The sequence below is a fragment of the Melopsittacus undulatus genome, unplaced genomic scaffold (genome assembly GCF_012275295.1).
Source record: "Melopsittacus undulatus isolate bMelUnd1 unplaced genomic scaffold, bMelUnd1.mat.Z mat_scaffold_723_arrow_ctg1, whole genome shotgun sequence".
NCBI lineage: Eukaryota > Metazoa > Chordata > Aves > Psittaciformes > Psittaculidae > Melopsittacus > Melopsittacus undulatus.
In genome coordinates, this window is record NW_022994542.1 from 14,030 (window position 1) to 33,162 (window position 19,133).

General features: G+C 53.8%; 1 pseudogene; it reads right to left on the minus strand.

Moving 5' to 3' along the window:
- Positions 1–6,284: 6,284 nt before the first annotated feature.
- LOC117438849 (sodium/hydrogen exchanger 5-like) lies at positions 6,285–18,614 on the minus strand (annotated as a pseudogene).
- Between the last annotated feature and the right edge of the window lie 519 nt (positions 18,615–19,133).

Below are 19,133 nucleotides of genomic sequence, written 5' to 3' on the forward strand. Positions count from 1 at the left end.
CTCTCCCCCTAAAGTGAAATACAGAGAGTGGAGTATGAGAATGAAAACTGACAGAACCCCATGGGGAAAGGTGTAGCAGGAACCACCATCTCTGGCCACAGCAGACCTGGGGCTGAGGGTGGGAACAGGGGGTTCCAAGCTGCTGGCTGGTGGCCTGCACACACATTAGCTGATAGAATCATAGAATCATAGAATAGTTAGGATTGGAAAGGACCTCAAGATCATCTAGTTCCAACCCCCCTGCCATGGGCAGGGACACCTCACACTAAACCATATCACCCAAGGCTTCATCCAACCTGGCCTTGAACACTGCCAGGGATGGAGCATTCACAACCTCCCTGGGCAACCCATTCCAGTACCTCACCACCCTCACAGTAAAGAATTTCTTCCTTATATCCAGTCTAAACCTCTGCTGTTTAAGTTTCAACCCATTACCCCTTGTCCTGTCACTACAGTCCCTAATGAATAGTCCCTCCCCAGCATCCCTGTAGGCCCCCTTCAGATACTGGAAGGCTGCTATGAGGTCTCCACGCAGCCTTCTCTATTCCAGACTGAACAGCCCCAACTTTCTCAGCCTGTCTTCATATGGGAGGTGCTCCAGTGCCATGATCATCCTCGTGGCCCTCCTCTGGACTTGTTCCAACAGTTCCATGTCCTTTTTATGTTGAGAACACCAGAACTGAACACAATACTCCAAGTGAGGTCTCACGAGAGCAGAGTAGAGGGGCAGGATCACCTCCTTTGACCTGCGGGTCATGCTCCTCTTGATGCAGCCCAGGATACAGTTGGCTTTCTGGGCTATGAGTGCACACTGAAGCCGGCTCATGTTCATTTTCTCATTGACCTACACCCCCAAGTCCTTCTCCGCAGGACTACCATGAATTTCCTTTTTGCCCAACCTGTAGCTGTGCCTGGGATGGCTCTGACCCAGGTGTAGGACCTTGCACTTGGCATGGTTAAACTTCATGAGGTTGGCATCAGCCCACCTCACAAGTGAGTCAAGGTCCCTCTGAATGGCATTCCTTCCCTCCAGTGTATCAACAGAACCACACAGCTTGGTGTCATCAGCAAACTTGCTGAGGGCACACTCAATCCCACTGTCCATGTCAGCGACAAAAATATTAAACAAGACCGGTCCCAACACTGATCCCTGAGGGACACCACTCGTTACTGGTCTCCAACTGGACATTGAACCATTGACCACAACTCTTTGACTGCGGCCATCCAGCCAGTTCTTTATCCACTGAGTGGTCCACCTATCAAATTGATGACACTCCAATTTAGAGACAAGGATGTCATGTGGGACAGTGTCGAACACTCTGCACAAGTCCAGGTAGATGACGTCAACTGCTCCACCCCTGTCCATCACTTTTGTAGCCCCATCATAGAAGGCCACCAAATTGGTCAGGCAGGATTTCCCCTTAGTGAAGCCATGCTGGCTGTCACCAAGCACCTTGTTGTTTTTCATGTGCCCTAGCATGCCTTCCAAGAGAATCTGCTCCCAGATTTTGCCAGGCACAGAGGTGAGACTGACTGGTCTGTAATTCCCTGGGTCATCCATTTTCCCCTTCTTGAAAATGGGGCTTGTATTTCCCTTTTTCCAGTCATCAGGAACTTCACCTGACTGCCATGATTTTTCAAATATGATGGCCAGTGGCTTTGCAACTTCATTCGGCAGATCCTTCAGGACCCGCGGATGGATTTCATCAGGTCCCATGGACTTGTGTACATTCAGGTTCTTAAGATGGTCTCAAACCAGATCCTCTCCTACAGTGGGCCCAAGGTCCAGTTTTCACAGTCCCTGCGTCCTGCGCTCCAAGACTTGGGTGGTGCGATCAGAGCCTTTGCCAGTGAAGACCGAGGCAAAGAAGCCATTCAGAACCTCAGCCTTCTCCAAGTCCTGTGTAGCCAGTTCTCCCAAAAGTTTCCGGAGGGGCCTACATTGTCCTTAGTCTGTTTTTTAGCCGCTACATACCTATAATCCTTCCTGTTATCTTTAACATCCCTAGCCAAGTTTAGCTCCAACTGGGCCTTAGCTTTCCTAACCCAGTCCCTAACTACCCGACAATATCCCTGTATTCATCCCAGGCCGCCTGTCCTTGCTTCCACCTTTAATAAGCCTCTTTGTTCCTGTGAATTTTTCTCAGCAGCTCCTTATCCACCCAAGGAGGTCTCCTGACCCTCCTGCTGCACTTCCTTCTAGTCGGGATGCAACACTCCTGAGCTTGTAGCAGGTGATCCTTGAATATTAACCAAGAGTCTTGGGCCCCCCTGCCCTCTAGGGCTATATCCCATGGAACCTTGCTAAGCAGGTTCCTGAAGAGCCCAAAGTCTGCTCTCTTGAAATCCAGGGCAGTGAGCTTACTGCATGCTCTTCTCACTGTCTTGAGGACCTCGAATTCGACCATCTTGTGATCACTGCATCCAAGATTTCCCTGGAGAGTCACATTTCCAACGAGCCCTTCCCTGTTGGTGAGCACGAGGTCAAGCAGGGCACCTCTCCTTGTCAGCTCCTCTATTGCTTGCAGAAGGAAGTTGTCTTCCACACAATCGAGAAACCTCTTGGATTGCTTGTGCCGGGCTGTACCGTTGCCCCAACAGATGTCAGGTGGTTGAAGTCCCCCATGAGAACAAGGTCCTGCGAGTGTGAAGCTTTTCCTATTTGTCTGTAGAGTTCTTCATGCACAGGTTCCTCTGATCAGGCAGTCTGTAACAGATCCCCACAGTAATGTGTCCCGTCACGGATTTCCCCTTAACCCTGACACACAAACTTTCTGTTAACTGATCACCTGTCCCCAGACAAAGTTCCATACTCTCCAGCCTATCCTAACATAAAGGGCAACTCCCCCTCCCCTCTTACTGGCCTGTCTTTTCTAAAAAGCCTGTAACCCTCCATTCCAACACTCCAGTCAAAGGAGCCTTCCCACCATGTTTCTGTGATGCCTATTAAATCATAGCCCTTTGGTTGTGCCCACATGTCTAATTCCTCTTGTTTATTCCCCATGCTATGGGCATTTGTATAGAGGCATCTGAGCCCAGCTCCAAATGAAGCCGGTTCATTGGCTGGAGCAGCTAGGATATCACTACATTGCTCAGAGCATTTATTATAGGTGCTGGCAACTGACTGGGTGTGTTGGGATGGAATGATGCTCCCCTCCCCCAACACAACTAGTTTAAAGCATCCTTGACAAGTCTGGCAAGCCTCCCAGCAAAGCCACTCTTCCCTTTCTTTATCAGAGCAGTTCCACCAGCCCCCAGTAGGCCTAGCCTACAGATGCGGGCCCCATGTCCAAGACACCCAAACCCTTGACTATGACACCACCCTTTTAACCATTCATTAACCTGTCCCAATCCTCCTTGCCTTTGGAAGGTCCTCCCCTCTGTCTTGAAGAATTGTTGAAAAGACTATCTGAGCTCCAGAACCCCTGACCAGCTCTCCCAGGGCTCTGTAGTCCTTCTTTATACTCCTCAGGCTACTACTATCTATATCCCTAGCACCCACATCTATCACTAGAAGCAGGTAATAGTCCGTGGGACTTACTAGAGCAGGCAGCCTCTCTGTAACATCCCTGATCCGTGCCCCAGGAAGGCAACACACCTCCCTCGTGACCGGGTCAGGCCGACAGATGAGCGCTTCTGTTCCTTTCAAGGCAGAGTCCCCTACTACTATGACCTGCTGCTTTTTCCTGGCAACACGAGTAGAGATCTTCTGTACCAGTGCATCAGCCGGCTGTTTCTGAGGCAAATGCATTTCCTCATCAGCCCCCTGCAGGACAGCAAAGTGGTTCTGGGTGGGTACAGGAGATTTAGGAGGAAGCCCCTTGCTTTTAATTGTTCTCTTCCTCCTTTTGTTGTTTTTTTTTTGTTACTAATTCCCAGCTTCCCTGATCAACAGCCTCCTTCTTTCCTCCATGAGTTAGAGGGGAATCTTGAGGCCCCTGCACTGTTTGGTCCTGGAGCAAGCAGTCCTGCTTCCTCTCAGCTTCCCTGACATCTTGAAGCTTACTGACAGCATCCCGTGTTCAGATAACTTTATAGGACAACATCAACCAGTCCCAGTGTTTCTGGAAGCTGAGATGTCTACTTTTCCTTCTCTGAGGGGCTTAATGTCAGAGACCCACCACTTCCAGGAAAAACAACCTGGCCCACACAACCTGGTGCACTGCCAAGGCACTCACCTCTGCAGGGAATACTGGCACTGATGTCTAGCACACAGAGTCCAGCTTGGCCAGAATTGCTAGTCAGTGGGACACAAGGCAGCAGCTTCCAGAGGACCAGTGCAAAGCTTTGAGTGCTAGGAGCTGTATAGAGACCCTGCCAAAAAGGACCTGTGGGGTGATGGTAGATGCCAGGTTGAACACAAACCACACATCTTGAACACAAACCACACATCTACCGTATGAATCAAGTCCTCCCTGAGGAGAAGCGGAGCCAGCAGATTGAAGGAGGTGCAATGCTAGCACATACAAATGCAGGATGGTTCATGTGATCCAGGATGCCCTGGAACAGACCCATTTGAACTGCGTTTGGCAAAGGGAGAGGAAGTATGGACATGGAATCGTGTGGGCTCCCATCACTCTGGTGTTGTGCACAACACTGGAGTTGTAGTGCCCTGCTGGCCTCTGCTGGCTGTTCCCCACAGCCTGGCCTAATGACAGCTACAGGCAAGCTTCTCTTGGGAAATAATTTCACATTTTCCACAAACATCCTCAAACTAGGAAACCCAGTTAGTTACAGTGAGTCTGAGAGGAGGCTGTGGTCTCAGGTGGAGAGGAACAGAGGGAGAACTGAACCAGAGTCTGCATCAACCAGGACATGCAGAGGTTCCCAGAAAGCAGAGAGATCAGACCACAATGTCTGCTCCAACTTAGCTTTATTGAACATTACAAAATACTCTGCATATATTTTCACATTTAAAGAATATTCTTGCAAATAAGAGATTAAGTCTTGAGTCATCCAGGGTGCCCATGGCTACAGAAAACACTGACTCAGCTAGGGATTTAGTATGGCCCAATATCAGCAATCAAAACTAGAATAAGGCATACCAGAAATGCAAAACTATATAAAAACCTTTTAAAAACTTCATGCTCATCCAGTGGAACAGGTATCAAGCACAATAGCCGTTGACGAGCCTTGCTGACAGCACCAGGGGGTACCACCAGCTTGCCTGCTCCACACTGGGCTCACTCACCCAGTACATCCATGTATCCCCAAGTGTCACCTGCTGTCCCAGCACACCCCTGCAGCTGGAACAGGCAGTTATTTACCTGCTCTGGGGCATTACCAGCCCAAATCCCATTCTTCCTTCAGATGAGTGAGTGCCCAGCTGCTGTGCTGAGCTTTTGCATGCAGAGCAGCTTTTGGGGAGCAATTCTTGGTCTTTGGGGTGACACCAGGGCTGTTGCCACCAGATCCTGCCAGCCTCTTAGAAGGGCCCAAGGATGGCTGGGAGGTGGTGGCAACAGACCTTGAAGATGCATGTGGTTCTCACCTATCACCCCTGTTGCTGATGTACATTCATACCTGCTGCTCCTTCAACCCTTGCCCCATGACCAGCCTTACCAGCTGATGAGCCCCAGGCAACTGGAGAGACTGGTATGCTGGCAGGATGAATACCAAGGTTGCTATGCAGGGCAGCTGACCCCTACCAAAGTCTGAAAAGCTGAACATGGCATTTTTGGGGGACTCATCCAGGCCACAGGCATGAGGCTGGCACAGCAGGTTGGCTGCTAGAGGAGCCCTAGCATACAGGTTCACTAGTTGAGCTTCTTGTGGAGCCAGAGCCCAGAAGAGCTGCTCCCAGTCCTGAGAAGGTCATGGCGTTGCCTCTGTGGTACCTCTATAGCCCAGGAATGCAGAGCTGCCATGGCAAGAAGCCCATCTCTGACCTTCTGGGTGCGATCCATGCATGCTGTGAGGAACCAGCACTGTAGCCACTTTAAAGTCAACAGCCCACCACTGGCTGTGAATGGGCTCCCATGCACCGGCACAGCTCTCAGTGCTCTCCCCAGAGGTCTACTCACAGCAGGATGGAGAGCAGCTCCACCATGCTGCTACACCCATGAGCAGCCACAACCCATTAACCGCACCACACACCCCAGGGCAGCACAGCCACTACAGGATGGAGTCCCTTTGGTATCCCAGCCCTGGGAGGAACATCTCTGCCCTCCCAGCTACAGAGATACATATCCTGAGAGGAAGAATGAGGTTTGGGATCTGGGGGAATGGAGGCTGGTACCTGCTGTTGCAGCAGAAATCCCAATTATCAACCAGTTTTGTATCAATAAGTGCATAGGCAAAGCCCACCCTGGAGTGCAGCTCTGGGAGGAGTAGTGGGTTCTTCTGCCACTCCTGGAGTTTATGGAGACACACAAGCTTTACAACTCTAGACAGCAGAACGGCCACAGCCCTCATCCCTTTCACCATCCACAGTGTGCCCTCAGAGGTGGCTCGCTCAGTTGAACATCAGCCCCCTGGGCTCCGCGGTCGGCAGCACCCTGCCCTGCTTCTCTGTGGCCATAAAAAGCTGCATTTCCTGCTGCTCTGCACCACTGGGGTTGCTGTCATCTTGTGATCGCCCATTCTTAGAGACATGGCTGGGAACTGGAAGCAGGAGCTCTGCTCCGGCACGACTTGGCTCACAGACTGGGGTTGCTCCTCCAGAACAGGGCAGGCAAACCTCCGGTGCTGAGGTCCACTCTCAATGCCTGGCGGGGAAGCAATGCTCTCCAGGGAGGAGATACTTTGGTTCCACGCCTTCTGCATATCCACTGGCACGATTTTGGTGGTCTCCGAAGAGATGTAAACAGCCAGACCAGCCTGGTCTCCTTTCCATGGCAGCTCCTTCTCTGCCAAAGTGGGCGAGGGAGGATGATGCAGGGGCTGGGGCAGACATCCAGGCTGTCTGAGGGTGCAGGAGTGACAGTGAGATTTTGCACAGGTCTTGGTTCCTCCTCGGGCTCTGCAAACATTGCAGAACCAACCACTACCAAATTGTCAGCTGGCCCAGGCATGCAGGAGCCACAGGGAAGGCTCTGCCGTGCCACCAGAGGCACAGAGAACAGGGATTCTCCCATTCAGGCTCTGCTGACTTTGAGTTTGCCTAGGCCAAAGCATTTAGTGGCCCAGGAAGGACAAGTTACTTAATGGCAGCTGCCCTGGCATGGGAGCAACAGTGCCTACCAGAAGCTGTCTTTCCCTGCAGGACTTCGTCGGTGGCTCGAGCAATGAACACAATCCCTTCATCATCCTCTCTCATCTGTCTCTGAGCCATCACTCTCCTCCTCCTCGGAGCTGATCATCACCAGGACAGGAGCTGCAGCCAGATGGAGGGAGTTGCTTTGGAGGATGGGCACCCTGTGGGGGAGGACTGCACCCATGGGAGAAGGACTTGGTGCTAGTACAACCATTTGTGGCTGTTGTGCCACCATGCTGGCAGTAGGCAGGCACAGGGGGCTGCTCCCATCCCATCCAATGCCACCCCACCCCACCAGGTCCCCATGTAGGACTTGCAGACCTTGCCTGCCACCCGCCTCACCAGCATCCTGCCAGGGGACATTTCTGTGCATCTTGTCATTGAGAGCCTCTCTGGTCACAGAGATGTTCTTCTGTGAAGGAAGAGGGACCATCTGGGACCTGCCCCAAGCAAACCCATAACCCCAGCACAGATGGCCCTGTAAGCCACCCAGCTTCCCACCCCAGCCAAATTCCTAGCCGTTAGGCATTGCATCTTCATAACCCTACAACAAATAGCTCAGTTTCAATGGCTTCAAAAACCTCTAAATGACAGAAGATACCTAAGGCTCAGTTTAAGCCACACGGCCTGGCTCTGCAGCAATGTTCAGGCTACTTTATACTGAGTGCTCTTGGAAAACAAACATGGGGCTTCCTCAGGGCTTGGGACTGCTTTGCCCAGGGAAAAGCTGCACCACAGCAGTGCTGGGATGGTGAGCACACATGGACCATGTAACACCCAAGTGCTCACAAAGAGCAAATGACAGGCTGAGAGAGCTGGGCTTGTTCAGCCCGGAGAAGAAAAAGGCTCTGGGGACCTTAGAGCAGCTCCAGTGCCTAAAGGGGCCACATGAAACCTGGAGAGGGGCTTTGGACAATGACCTGTAGGGACAGGACAAGGGGGAATGGCTTTAACCTGACAGAGGGGAGATTGAGATGAGCTCTTAGGCAGAAGTTCTTCCCTGTGAGGGTGCTGAGGCCCTGGCACAGGTTGCCCAGAGAAGCTGTGGCTGCCCCATCCCTGGCAGTGTTCAAGGTCAGGTTGGACAGGGCTTGGAGCAACATGGTGTATTGAAAGGTGTCCCTGCCCATAGCAGGGGATGGGAACTGGATGAGCTTTAGGGTCCTTTCCAACTCAAAATGAGGCTGTGATTCTATGATATGCAGGACTAACATGAGATTAGCAGCTTTCCCCCCCTGTTTCTGCAGCTGCTGATGCCCTTCAGCACCTCATCTATAGCCTGCTGTCTGCATCCTCAGGAAGGCCAATTTCAGAGCTAGGAAAGGAGCAGAATGCTGGGGGAGTGCTTGCCTTTTTCCTGCCCTTTTCCTTCAGCCTGGCCTTACTCTTGGAGAAGCAGATGTTGTGCTTTGTGGACTTGAAGGTCTCCCAGCCGCCTCCTCATGTTCTGACGGAAGATTTCTTTGTCTTGGCGCTCTTGTTTATCTGGAGAGATGAAGTGACGGCTGTAGCTGGCCTTGTACTGGCCGAGGGAGAGGCAAAGAGACATACGGTGAGCAGCTGGCCCCACAGAGCACCCTCCATCCCTGCTCCTCTTGTGGGTGCTTCTACCCTAAGGGTCAGCTGCACGCCATGGTGAGGGAGTGCTCACTCCGCCGGCGTGGCTTGTACAGGCTCCCTCGCAGCACGTGGTGCATGGCAGCATCCTCCTTGTCCCGCCGGCTCCGCACAGTGTCAATCACCTGCATGTCCCAGGCAAGCGCCACTCCCACTCTCCCTCCTGAGGGAGATGGAGATGGAAATGAAGATGGAGGTGGAGATAGATGGAGTTGGCGGGACTGGGCTACATGCCCCCATCCTATCAGCCTTCTGCCAGCCCTGTCACAACACATCCCCATGTAAAAGGGAAGATGCAGGAGTCCAGCAAGGTCTGCCCAGGGGCTTGGGGAATGCTTGTACTCACAGGAGGTTTGTGACTGATGACTCCGAAATGGACGTGCGGCTGGGCATAGAGGGCAGAGCCAGCTTGGCAGCAGAGAACGCATGTCCACCCTGGGAGATGGTAGGGCAAGGCTGGCAGCAGGGCAGCAAGGACCTCACTGGTCTGAAGGTCCCCACTGCCTGGCCTGCGGGTACATGTGTAGCCATACATGGAGGAGCCACCACCCCAGGCCACCAGCTCCTGTTGGGGCCATCCCACCACCCGGTCCCTACAATGTCCCTAGTGGGGAGGCTGATAGCAACATGGATGTTCAGCTTGATACCTGGTCAACGAAGCTGATAGCATCACGGATGTTCAGCTTGTAGTAAACATCCCAGATCTCATCCCGCAAGGCCTGTAGGCAGATTTCCGCATCAGGAGCTGGCTCAGGTACCTCTTATCAAACTGTTCCCACCTGCCATAAGATGAGACATGGGTGTTTAGCACTCAGGGATACCACAGCCAGGGACCCCTGCCCATGTAAGGTTGAGTGTCCAAAGCATGCTGAAAGCAGGCTGCACACACAGGACCTGCCTCTGCCCAGGAACACACTGCCAGGGAGAGCAGGAGAACAGGGGACATGCTGCTCTTCATCTCTGCACAAGGGGAAGTCAGAAACAAGTGGGTCCTGTGGGAGTGGAACTGGGGCCAGCTGCTGCCCAGCTGAGCACTTCCTCTCCAGGAAAACAGGCTTTTTCTCATCCTGTTCCTGTCACTGTGCTGCAGATAAACACTGCCCAGGCCTTACAGGGCCATTCCCTCCTCAGCACCCAGCTCTCCACCCATGGAGAGTCACTGGGCCATAGCCTCATGCCCCATCCCTAGCAGTGTTCAAGGCCAGGCTGGACAGGACTTGGAGCAACCTGCTCTAGTAGATGGTGTCCCTGCCCATGGCAGCAACTGGATGATCTTTAAAGTCTCTTCCAACCCAAACCATTCTATGATTACCACCACCACGGACACCCCATGACCCCCAGTAGCTCCAGCACAGGCAAAGAATGCCAGCTCCTGCAGCATCCCCAGCTCCACCTCCCTGACCTCTCTCTGGGATGCTTTAGGTACTTTGGTCTGCTGTATAATAGGAAATGGTCCATTTCCAGAATGGACTGATGGATGGACATACAACCTTCTTAGTCCTACTGCCCTGCCTACAGCCGGGCTGTCCTCCAGGGGGGACCCTGCTATGTTGTCATAACTGGCATGATGTGCCCCTTCCATCTGATGGCTGGCAGAGGATCCTGGGTAAGATACTCACTGTCCCGCCAGTAATGGTAGCCATGGTGGCCCACAATATCCTCCACTGCTGCCATGATGTGGTCAAAGGCCTTGAGTGAAGAGAAGAGTGTGAGAGCAGTGACAAGGCTGCAGGTGCCCTGGGGGTGCTGAGGCAGCACAGGGAGCCCAGGCAGCCTTCAGTAACAGCACCTACGTGCTCATGCAGCTCCTCGTTCAGTGTGGGCTTGTGGTGATCACTGCGCTTCACCTTCAGCCCACGTCACCAGGGGGTTTTGATGGTGAGGCCCTGGAATGCAGGAAAAGGCAAGGGAAAGACTGGGAGGGCAAGAGGGTGAGTGGCTGGGGCAAGGGAAGCAGAAGTAGCAAGAAGTCCCTAAATCATGTGACTAAGGGACATGGATTAGTGGTGGACTTGGCAGTCCTGGGGTAAGGGTTGCACTTGATGATCTTAAAGGTCTTTTCCAACACAGTTGATCTTATGATTCTGTGAAGTGACAGCAGCTATGCCAGTAGTGCATATCCCTACCAACCTGAGCCTCTGTGCCTGGACCTGGGCATGCTCACGATGTCAAAGGCAGCAACCATGTTGTACCCAGTCAAGTCCCCCTTCCCCTAGGATCACATCTGTCCACCCTTCGTCTCCCCAGGGTGCAGGGACTGCAGAGCCAGGGTCCATCAATAGTATTGTAAAGAGAACATTCTCAACACACTGTTGCTGCTGCTGGAGTCAACCCCAGAACAAGAAGCCAGTGGGGAAACATGTGGGCCATGGCCTCACCATTGCAACAGTCACCACACATGGACCTCCACCCAGCCTGGTGATGGGTGAAGTGCCACGAGGCACTGAGAACCAAAGGTCACTTGAAAAAAAGTACTTGCCCCAAACCCATGGCCCCAAGCACCCACCTGGCCCCCCAGGCCACCTCTAGGGCAAGAAGGCAGCACTGGAGAAGGGCACAGTGCCCATCCTCACCTGCACAATGACAGTGAAGAACACCACCACAATGGTTGTTGCCACAAAATAGTCCTTGGCTTTCACCTTTGTCCTGTCCAGCAGGATGACCAGGGCAAAGGCCACAGCCTCCGCGGAGGCCACCATATGACATGACCAGTTTGGTCTATCCTGTCCAGAGGAATGAGGCGGAAGCGGTTGAGCACACAGGTCTGCAGGACAACACCTAGGGAAGAAGGAGGAGAGCCTGGAATGCTGGCAGAGATGCTGGGATTCTCCTGGAGATGGGGCAAACCCCATCCAGGAACCATGGCTGGCCCTCATACCCCAGCATTTCATGGGGGATGCCAACTTTTTGATATGAAGAGAGCTGGGTGCTACTGGCCAGAGGCACCAAGGGGGCAGACTTACCCACAGCTCTGAAGAGCAGTATAAAGAACAGGGTGCCCAGCACCAGTGCTGTGTCCCATGCCCATTTGGAGGTGTCCACTGCTGAGATGCCCAGAAACATGAAGATGAATGGTCTCTGAGCTGCTGGCCAGTGTCTTCATGGTGTACTTGACTGTGGTGCGGGACTTCTGGGAGATATTGGCTTCTACATACTTCTTGCAGCAGATCCCACAGAAGGTGACTCTGCAGAGGGGAAGAGGGAGCTGGCAAGATCTTGCAGTGGGATGAGAAGTGGGTCTGCTCACCACCTCTTGCTGCTCAGTGCTGCACCCCTGATTTCCTGGACTCCCCACTCCATGGGATGCCCCAGAACTCACGCCAGGATGGAGGAGAGTGAGACCATCTCAGCAACAAGGTATGCAACATAGGCCAGGAGGAAAACGAAGAGTGGCTCGATGATGCGCACAGTGCTTGGTGAACCGTGTGATCAGGGCCAGGAGGAAGGCAAAGAGCATCCCCACAGCCGTGCCCCCCAGGCTCACCAGGAAGAAGGAAAGCTGGTGGGGGGAGAAGACTCATCTGCACTATAAGCAATCAAGCCCAGCTTCTGTGCCCCCATGACCATACCATGCTTGGGCTGACCCCTGTGCTCCCACCCAGCTCCCACCAAGGTGTCCCATGATGATGGCCAGGATGTGTAGAAGAGGCCCTCAGTGACATGCAGTGCTGGGGAATGGTTGGACTTGATGATCTTGAAGGTTTTTCCAACCTGGTTGATTCTATGATTATGACTACTATTCTGATTATGTGACCACTGGGATGGAGATGACAGAGCTGTGATGCTCACTGCCACAGAGTAGGACAGCACCTGTGCCTTCCTCCAGCACTACCACGCTGGAGAAGACGGAGGGGCTGTGGGGCACATACTCACCTACCCCCTTCACGTAGTCTGTGGCACGGATATGCTCTGGGCCCAGCTCCACAAAAGAGTTGAAGACCTTGTACAGCACCTGCAGGCAAGGCAAATGCCTCGGGGAAGGCAGGGTATTATCCTGCCTTGAGAGGGACAGCACCCATGGGCAGGATGGACCCTGCAGAAAAGGCATCACCCACCCCAAATCTGCCAGGTAACACAGCTCATCTCGACAAGCAAAGTCCCCACAGGGCCAGGAGAGAGGAAAGGCCAAGAGAGCATCGAGCTGGCCCACTGCTTGGGGATGTCACCTGCATCCTCTGCCTATCCTGGGGGACTTCAGCACTCTGGCCCAAAACCTGGCTCCACATTAGGGTCCCCAAAGCTCCAACTCACCACAGTGACAGCATCATTCAGAAGAGACTCGCCAAAACACAATGATGAAGAGGGTCTCATTTACATGGACCTCTTCAAAGACAGCCAGCACTGCCACAGGGTCCACAGCTGAGATGAGGCTGCCGAAGAGCAGGAAGTCCATCAACCCAGCTTCAACGCCTGGATCTGCTAGGACAGAAGGACCAAATTCAGGCAGACCATCTGCCCCCAGAGTCCCTCTCATCAGCCTGAAACAAGCCAGATCCCTCATCTGCTCCTGGTCATTTGGCTGCAGCATCCCGCCTTGGGATGCAGTGGGCTGAGCCTGGGAGTGCTCCCAGACATTTGGGGTCTCCCAGGCGAAGCATGTTCTTGCTGCATCATGAGGGCCGCAGGGCTTGGATGTCCCCCTTGCACCCAGGTGCATTGTTGCCCCTTCAGTAGGTGTGGACCAAAGGGAGGCTTAGCAGCCCCACCTCAGGTCCAGGCATCAAGAGGTTCCTGGGGACTCAGGAGAGCTCAAACCATAGCCCAGGCCCCCAAAGGCCAGTAGCTCCAGCCAAGGACAGGGAACACAGCAGTGAGTCAGCAGAGCTAGTCAAGGTCTGGGACAAAAATAGCAAAGACACGAGTCACCCAGTGCCAAGCCAGACCCGTCTGTCCTGCATGCTTGACAGTCTTGCCAGAGCACCATTTCTGGGATGCCAGGACCCTGCTCCTGCCATAATTCCTGGAGTCCATAGCCAGGCCAGGCAGTGGACTCTGAACCTGGGGGTATTTTGCCCTTCCAACCCATCTTTTGGGTTGGGTGATGGGGATGGTTGGTTGGGTTGGGGATGTGGTCTAAGCTAAACAGCCCTGTGCACGCACCCATGACCCCGGCCTGGTGCAGCCCCCAGAGTGCAGTGCCAGTGGTGAAGGAGTTCCAGAGGGTGCCCACCACCGCGTAGGTCAGGATGGCACCAATGTTTGTCGAAGAACAGCCGGCTGGGCATGAAGTAGCCTGAGTCGAGCACGATGGGGGGCAGGAGGAACAGGAAGAACATGTTGGGCTCCAGCTGATACTCAGCTTTCTTTGCCACAGCCAACACAAGATGCCCCCCGAGGCCCAGTCCCAGCAGGATAAGGAGGCAGCTCTCTGGCACGATGGATGTCACCTTCCTTGACAGATGGAAAAACTAGAAGGGAAGGAGGAATGAGAGCATCAGCCAAACAGACAGAGCACCTCAGATCCACAAGCTCTGCAGAAGGCTTGGCTGACACATGACGGACGCCAGGGAGGACAAGGAAGCACTTAAGGCAGCTTTGTGGCCATGTGTGCACAGACCTTCCAGCTAGCTCCCAGGTCAGGATTTCAGGTCCCTGACCTTTTGGGGTATTCCTTTCCTCCTCAGACACTGTCTATCAAGCCAAGCAGCCAGGCATTTTGCTTTACTTGGCCTCTATTATCTGCCCTTAAGGAATCAAAGTAGCCAGCAAGCACGTTCACAGTATCACAAGCATGCTGGCTGCTGTCTCAGACATCCTGGTTCACCGGTACAAAAACAGTTCCCCCACTCAGAGATGAGGATGCTCAGCCCTGGTGAAGAGGTGACCTTGTTTGCAGCCGTCTGAGCAAGCAGGGGGGAGCAGCATGCAAAACACTGCAGCACTAGGCAATCTCCATGCCCTCAGCACCAGCTAAACTACCTGCATGCAAAAACCAGGCACATGGGAGCTGCAGATCTAGAGATCACTTCATTCCCTGTGAGGTCTGGACCAAATCTTAAGCTGCCACAGATCAGGATATATTTTTACAGCCTGCAGGCTATGTTCTGGTATTCATCCATCAGCAATGTGGCAGTGAGCCTGAAGCTCAGGCAACAAGCCAGTAAGATGTCATACCAGACAGCACAAGGCACTCATTCCTCCAGGCAGCCTTGTCCCCAAGGCCAGGGCATCCTGTGTAATCACAAATCATTCCAGCTTTCTGGTGGGCAAGCCCCCATCCCTGAGGATTTCTCCTACCTAGAGTAGGGTGTTGTATTTTTGGTACCCCTCAACGGGCAAGTGCTTGGGGCAAGCCTGTTGAGGGTCACAGTGGTTTTGCTCCCTCATTGAGTTCTGCATTCATCCAGCCCACCTCTCTAGCTTGACTTGGCCATCAGATGAAGAAACCTTGTCCTGTGCCAGAGCCACCTCTGTCCTTGATCAGCCAGCAGGTACAAGGGACAACATGGCAGCCTCTGAGCCATCACTTGGCTGCAAGCCCAGCCCTGCTGCCAACCCAAACCGAGTCCCTAAAACACTTTAGCTGGATTAGAGATGCCCATTGCTTGTGCCAAGTCATCCTGCCAGAAGGAAAGCTGTGCTGTGGTCACACCCCAGCCCTAGGTCACTTGGCTTCTTCCTCCTTAGGAACCCCCAATGGACACACCTCAAGTCTCCTTAGGCCTGGGTCCTCTCTCCAGTGCCGTAGACCTGGAGAGGAGCCCAGGAACATGCAGCACTTCATCATCAGGTTTCCATACCCTTGACTTTTCCCTTTGAAACCTGTCCCAGCCCTGCTCTGTCCTTTCTGGAGCAGGTCCCAGAGTCCCTGAGATGCAGACACCCTGGAAACTGAGGCCATCACCTCCTGTTCTTTCCTTTCTTCTTTCCTAACATCACTTAGTTGATTTGCTTTCCTTTGCTGCAGCTGAGCACTGAATTAGAGGAGATAATTCAATCTCAGAGGATCTGGTTCTTAACTAGAGACAACATCTTTGAGCCCACCACCAAATGTGCAGGGCTAAGGGCTGCTTTTCCTCTTGCCGAGACCTTCCCAGTGACCGGCACTGCTCCTTGGCATGGTGAGCCATGTCTGTGGCCATCCTGGTGAGCTCCAGCACTGCTTCCCTGCCATAAACCACCACCGGGAACACTGCCTCAGCCATGAGGAGATGGGCAACTACCTGAAGGGGAAAGAGCTGCAGAGCACCCATGGCCAAGCCTCCATCATGGCTCTGTGGTTTGGCAGCTGAGCCTAGGGCATCCCATTTGCCCCCATTTGCCCCCATCCTGCCTGTGTTTGATCCAGCCATGAAGGCAGGGGCAATATGGACACTACATGCCTTCCCAACCCACCCACAGCCCAGAGAAGGGCTGGCTGAGCTCCAGCCCAGCAGAATTCCCACTAAATGACCACAGAAGCTGCGGGAAAGCCCTTTTCACCCCACATAAGCCAGGCAAAGGCAGCACTGGTGGGTACATGGTGCCTGTAGCATGCTGCAAAATCACTTCCCACCCACGGGAAAACAGCTCCCAAGTTTTCCAGAAAGGAACAGGCATCTGGCCACTTTCTGCACACTTGGGATCATTGCCAAGATCCCTGCTCCAGCAACCCATCTGCGCTCTCCATGCTGCAAAGATATGCCCTGTCTGGCTGGAGAGATTTGAGAGAGCCCACAGAGATGATATGGGGGACATGGCTCCTGGCTGTCATCCATCATTCCTTCCCCCAGGCCAAAAACTTGGGCAAAGAAGGGAGCAGCATTGATGGGAAAGACCTTGCTTGTCCACAGAGCCCTTGGCTGAGGGGAATGCTGCCATCCTCCCAAGTGAATAACAGCATACACGCTCCTTTGTGCCATGGGAAGCAGCCAGCGGGGATGGATAGAACGAGCTCTAATTTTACACATGCTAGTCAAGGATTTCAGTATTAAAGGTTCCCACAGCAACAGTAACTTAGCCACATGTGAATTAACTTCAGAGCCTAATCCACTCTCAGGCATTTATAATACATGATTTGTCACTGGGAAGACTCGGGTCCAAAACCTGCCTCTGCTCCTCCAGTGCTGGGGAGAACGGTGAAACACCTAAACCAAGACGCGAACACAGAGGTGGTGGTGCAAAGGGAGAGGGTTGTGATCCATGGGGATGCTGCTCAGGTGGAAAAAGTTGCCACCATTGCACTTAAATTCAGCAGCAGTTCAGCTCTTGACTTCAAGGGTAATTGAATTCTGACCAAGGAAACACCATTAGGTGTTCAAGACCAGGTTTGAACAGGGCTTGGAGCAACCTGCTCTAGTTGGAAGATGTCCCTGCCCATGCAGGGGATTGGAAATGGATGAGCTTTAAGGTGCCTTCCAACACAAATCAGTTTGTGATTATATGATTCTGGCAAAGTCCTGCCAATGGGGCAACTGTGGGAGCATGTCTGGGGCATGATTACCTCCCTCTCCCCACACACGTTCAAGGAGACCTGTGCTCTGACCAGGGACAGAAAAGGCAGCAAAGCCCAGATGATGTCTTGCTGTGCAGGAAGGCAACACCCCAAGCCAGTTTCTCTCCCCGCCCCGGGTGTTTGCTGGCTTGGGGCACCCTGGCATCGTGACTGCCTCGGAGAACAGAGACCACAGTGTCATTTCCCACATCACCCAGGCGCAGAGCTGCTTCCTCCCCTGCAGTCACAGGGCTTGTGAGCTGGCAGCCCAGTGCCACAACTCCAATGGCTCCTCTGCACCAGCCTACACCCAGTGTCCATGGTGCTTGCAGCCAGCCCTGCCCCTCTGCTCCAAGCATCCTTCACCCCTGGGCTCCAACTCCTCCGGCTCCATGTGCCCTGGGAACCATGTGTGCCACCTCAAGGGACACCAGCTGCATGGTCCCATGCCAGGGAGCATGAGATCCTGAGGCTATGTGGATGTGGAGTGACCTACTGGATGGGACTGCTCGCAGCCCTTCCCCCAGGTGTGGATGTTGCTACCTGGCTTCAGGCTCCCAGTATCCATTGGACCCACTGGATGTACTGAGGCCAGGCAGCCCAGAGCTACAGACCTCCAGGGTTGTGTCTCCCAGATGACAGTGGCCATCAGCTTGCCTCAAGCCTGGAAGAGCATGGCAGGGCTGGGGACTTGGGAATGGCCCCAGCTTGCCCCCGGGTGGTGATGGGAGCACATCAAGGGAAACCCACACAGGGAGCAGCTCCAGGGAGGTGCTTGAGAGAATCAAATAAAAGCCATCGAAAGGAATCACCTCTCTCATCTTTTGTGGTAGGAGAGAGATGCACTCAGCAGCTGGAGGTGGCAGAGCTGAAGACAGAGGGTTACATTTTTAAGCCTAACGACATCCTTTAATTCATTCCTCGCAATGCTATAGATCTCCTTTGTGAGAAGGCGAGAAAGGAGAGAAGCACGAGCTCCATAGCAGTGGGGTTCAGTGATCCTTGGGGATAGGCAGAGACCTACTGGTGCCCACAGCAGAAGCTGAACACTGCATACTGAGACCTATTGCTGGTCCCTGGCTGCTCAGAGTCCTCCCCTACCTAATCTGAACCCCACGCTTCTTGAGCCAGCTCCAAACTATGGGAGTGCTTGTGCCCCTGCCACGGGGGCTGTGCTCACAGTGTGGCCTCCGAGGGAGGGAACAAACCTGCCTCAAGGTCACAAACTCATCCCCTGGGCCCAGCACAGGGACACTGTTAGGGATCAGCCCTCTAGGGACCCTGGTCAGCACCCACACATGGGGATATCCTCCCATCACCCAGGGAGCAGGGGTGGGCACAGCCCTGCAGCACCTCACCCACCTCATCCTCACGACCTTCCTCCTCCATCCTTGCCTCCCCCTGACTGTGTGCTCCAGTGCTGGGGAACACAAAGAGTCTGAGGGCCATGTGAATGTGGAGTGACTCACAGCAAGGGATCATAGGCGCAAACCCATCTCCAGCTGCTGGGGACACATTTGCCCAACACCTGCACCATTGGGTGCGACTTCCTGGGGCTGGGGGGGCTACCAAGCAGTCTCCAGCCCAGCTGATAGCATGTGCTGTGCCAGCCTCTGGGCACAGGATATCTTTTGGGGGCATCTCTGCTCTGCTCTTCTCATGAGCCCTCCCTCTGTGCCCACCCATCCATCCATCAATCACAGGGAAAACGGGCCCAGGCCCCTGCGTTGTTCCTTGGGCTGTGCCTTCACTTCCTCCCACGGAAGGGGTTGGGGGATGAGCCATGGGGATCGTGCCGGGCACTGCAGCCCGGCTGAGGATGGTTTGAATCAGATGATGGTCCCCATTTGTCCCCCATGACCTGTGTCCTGGGAGGCAGTGGCAAACCCTCACCCTGCACGCAGGGAT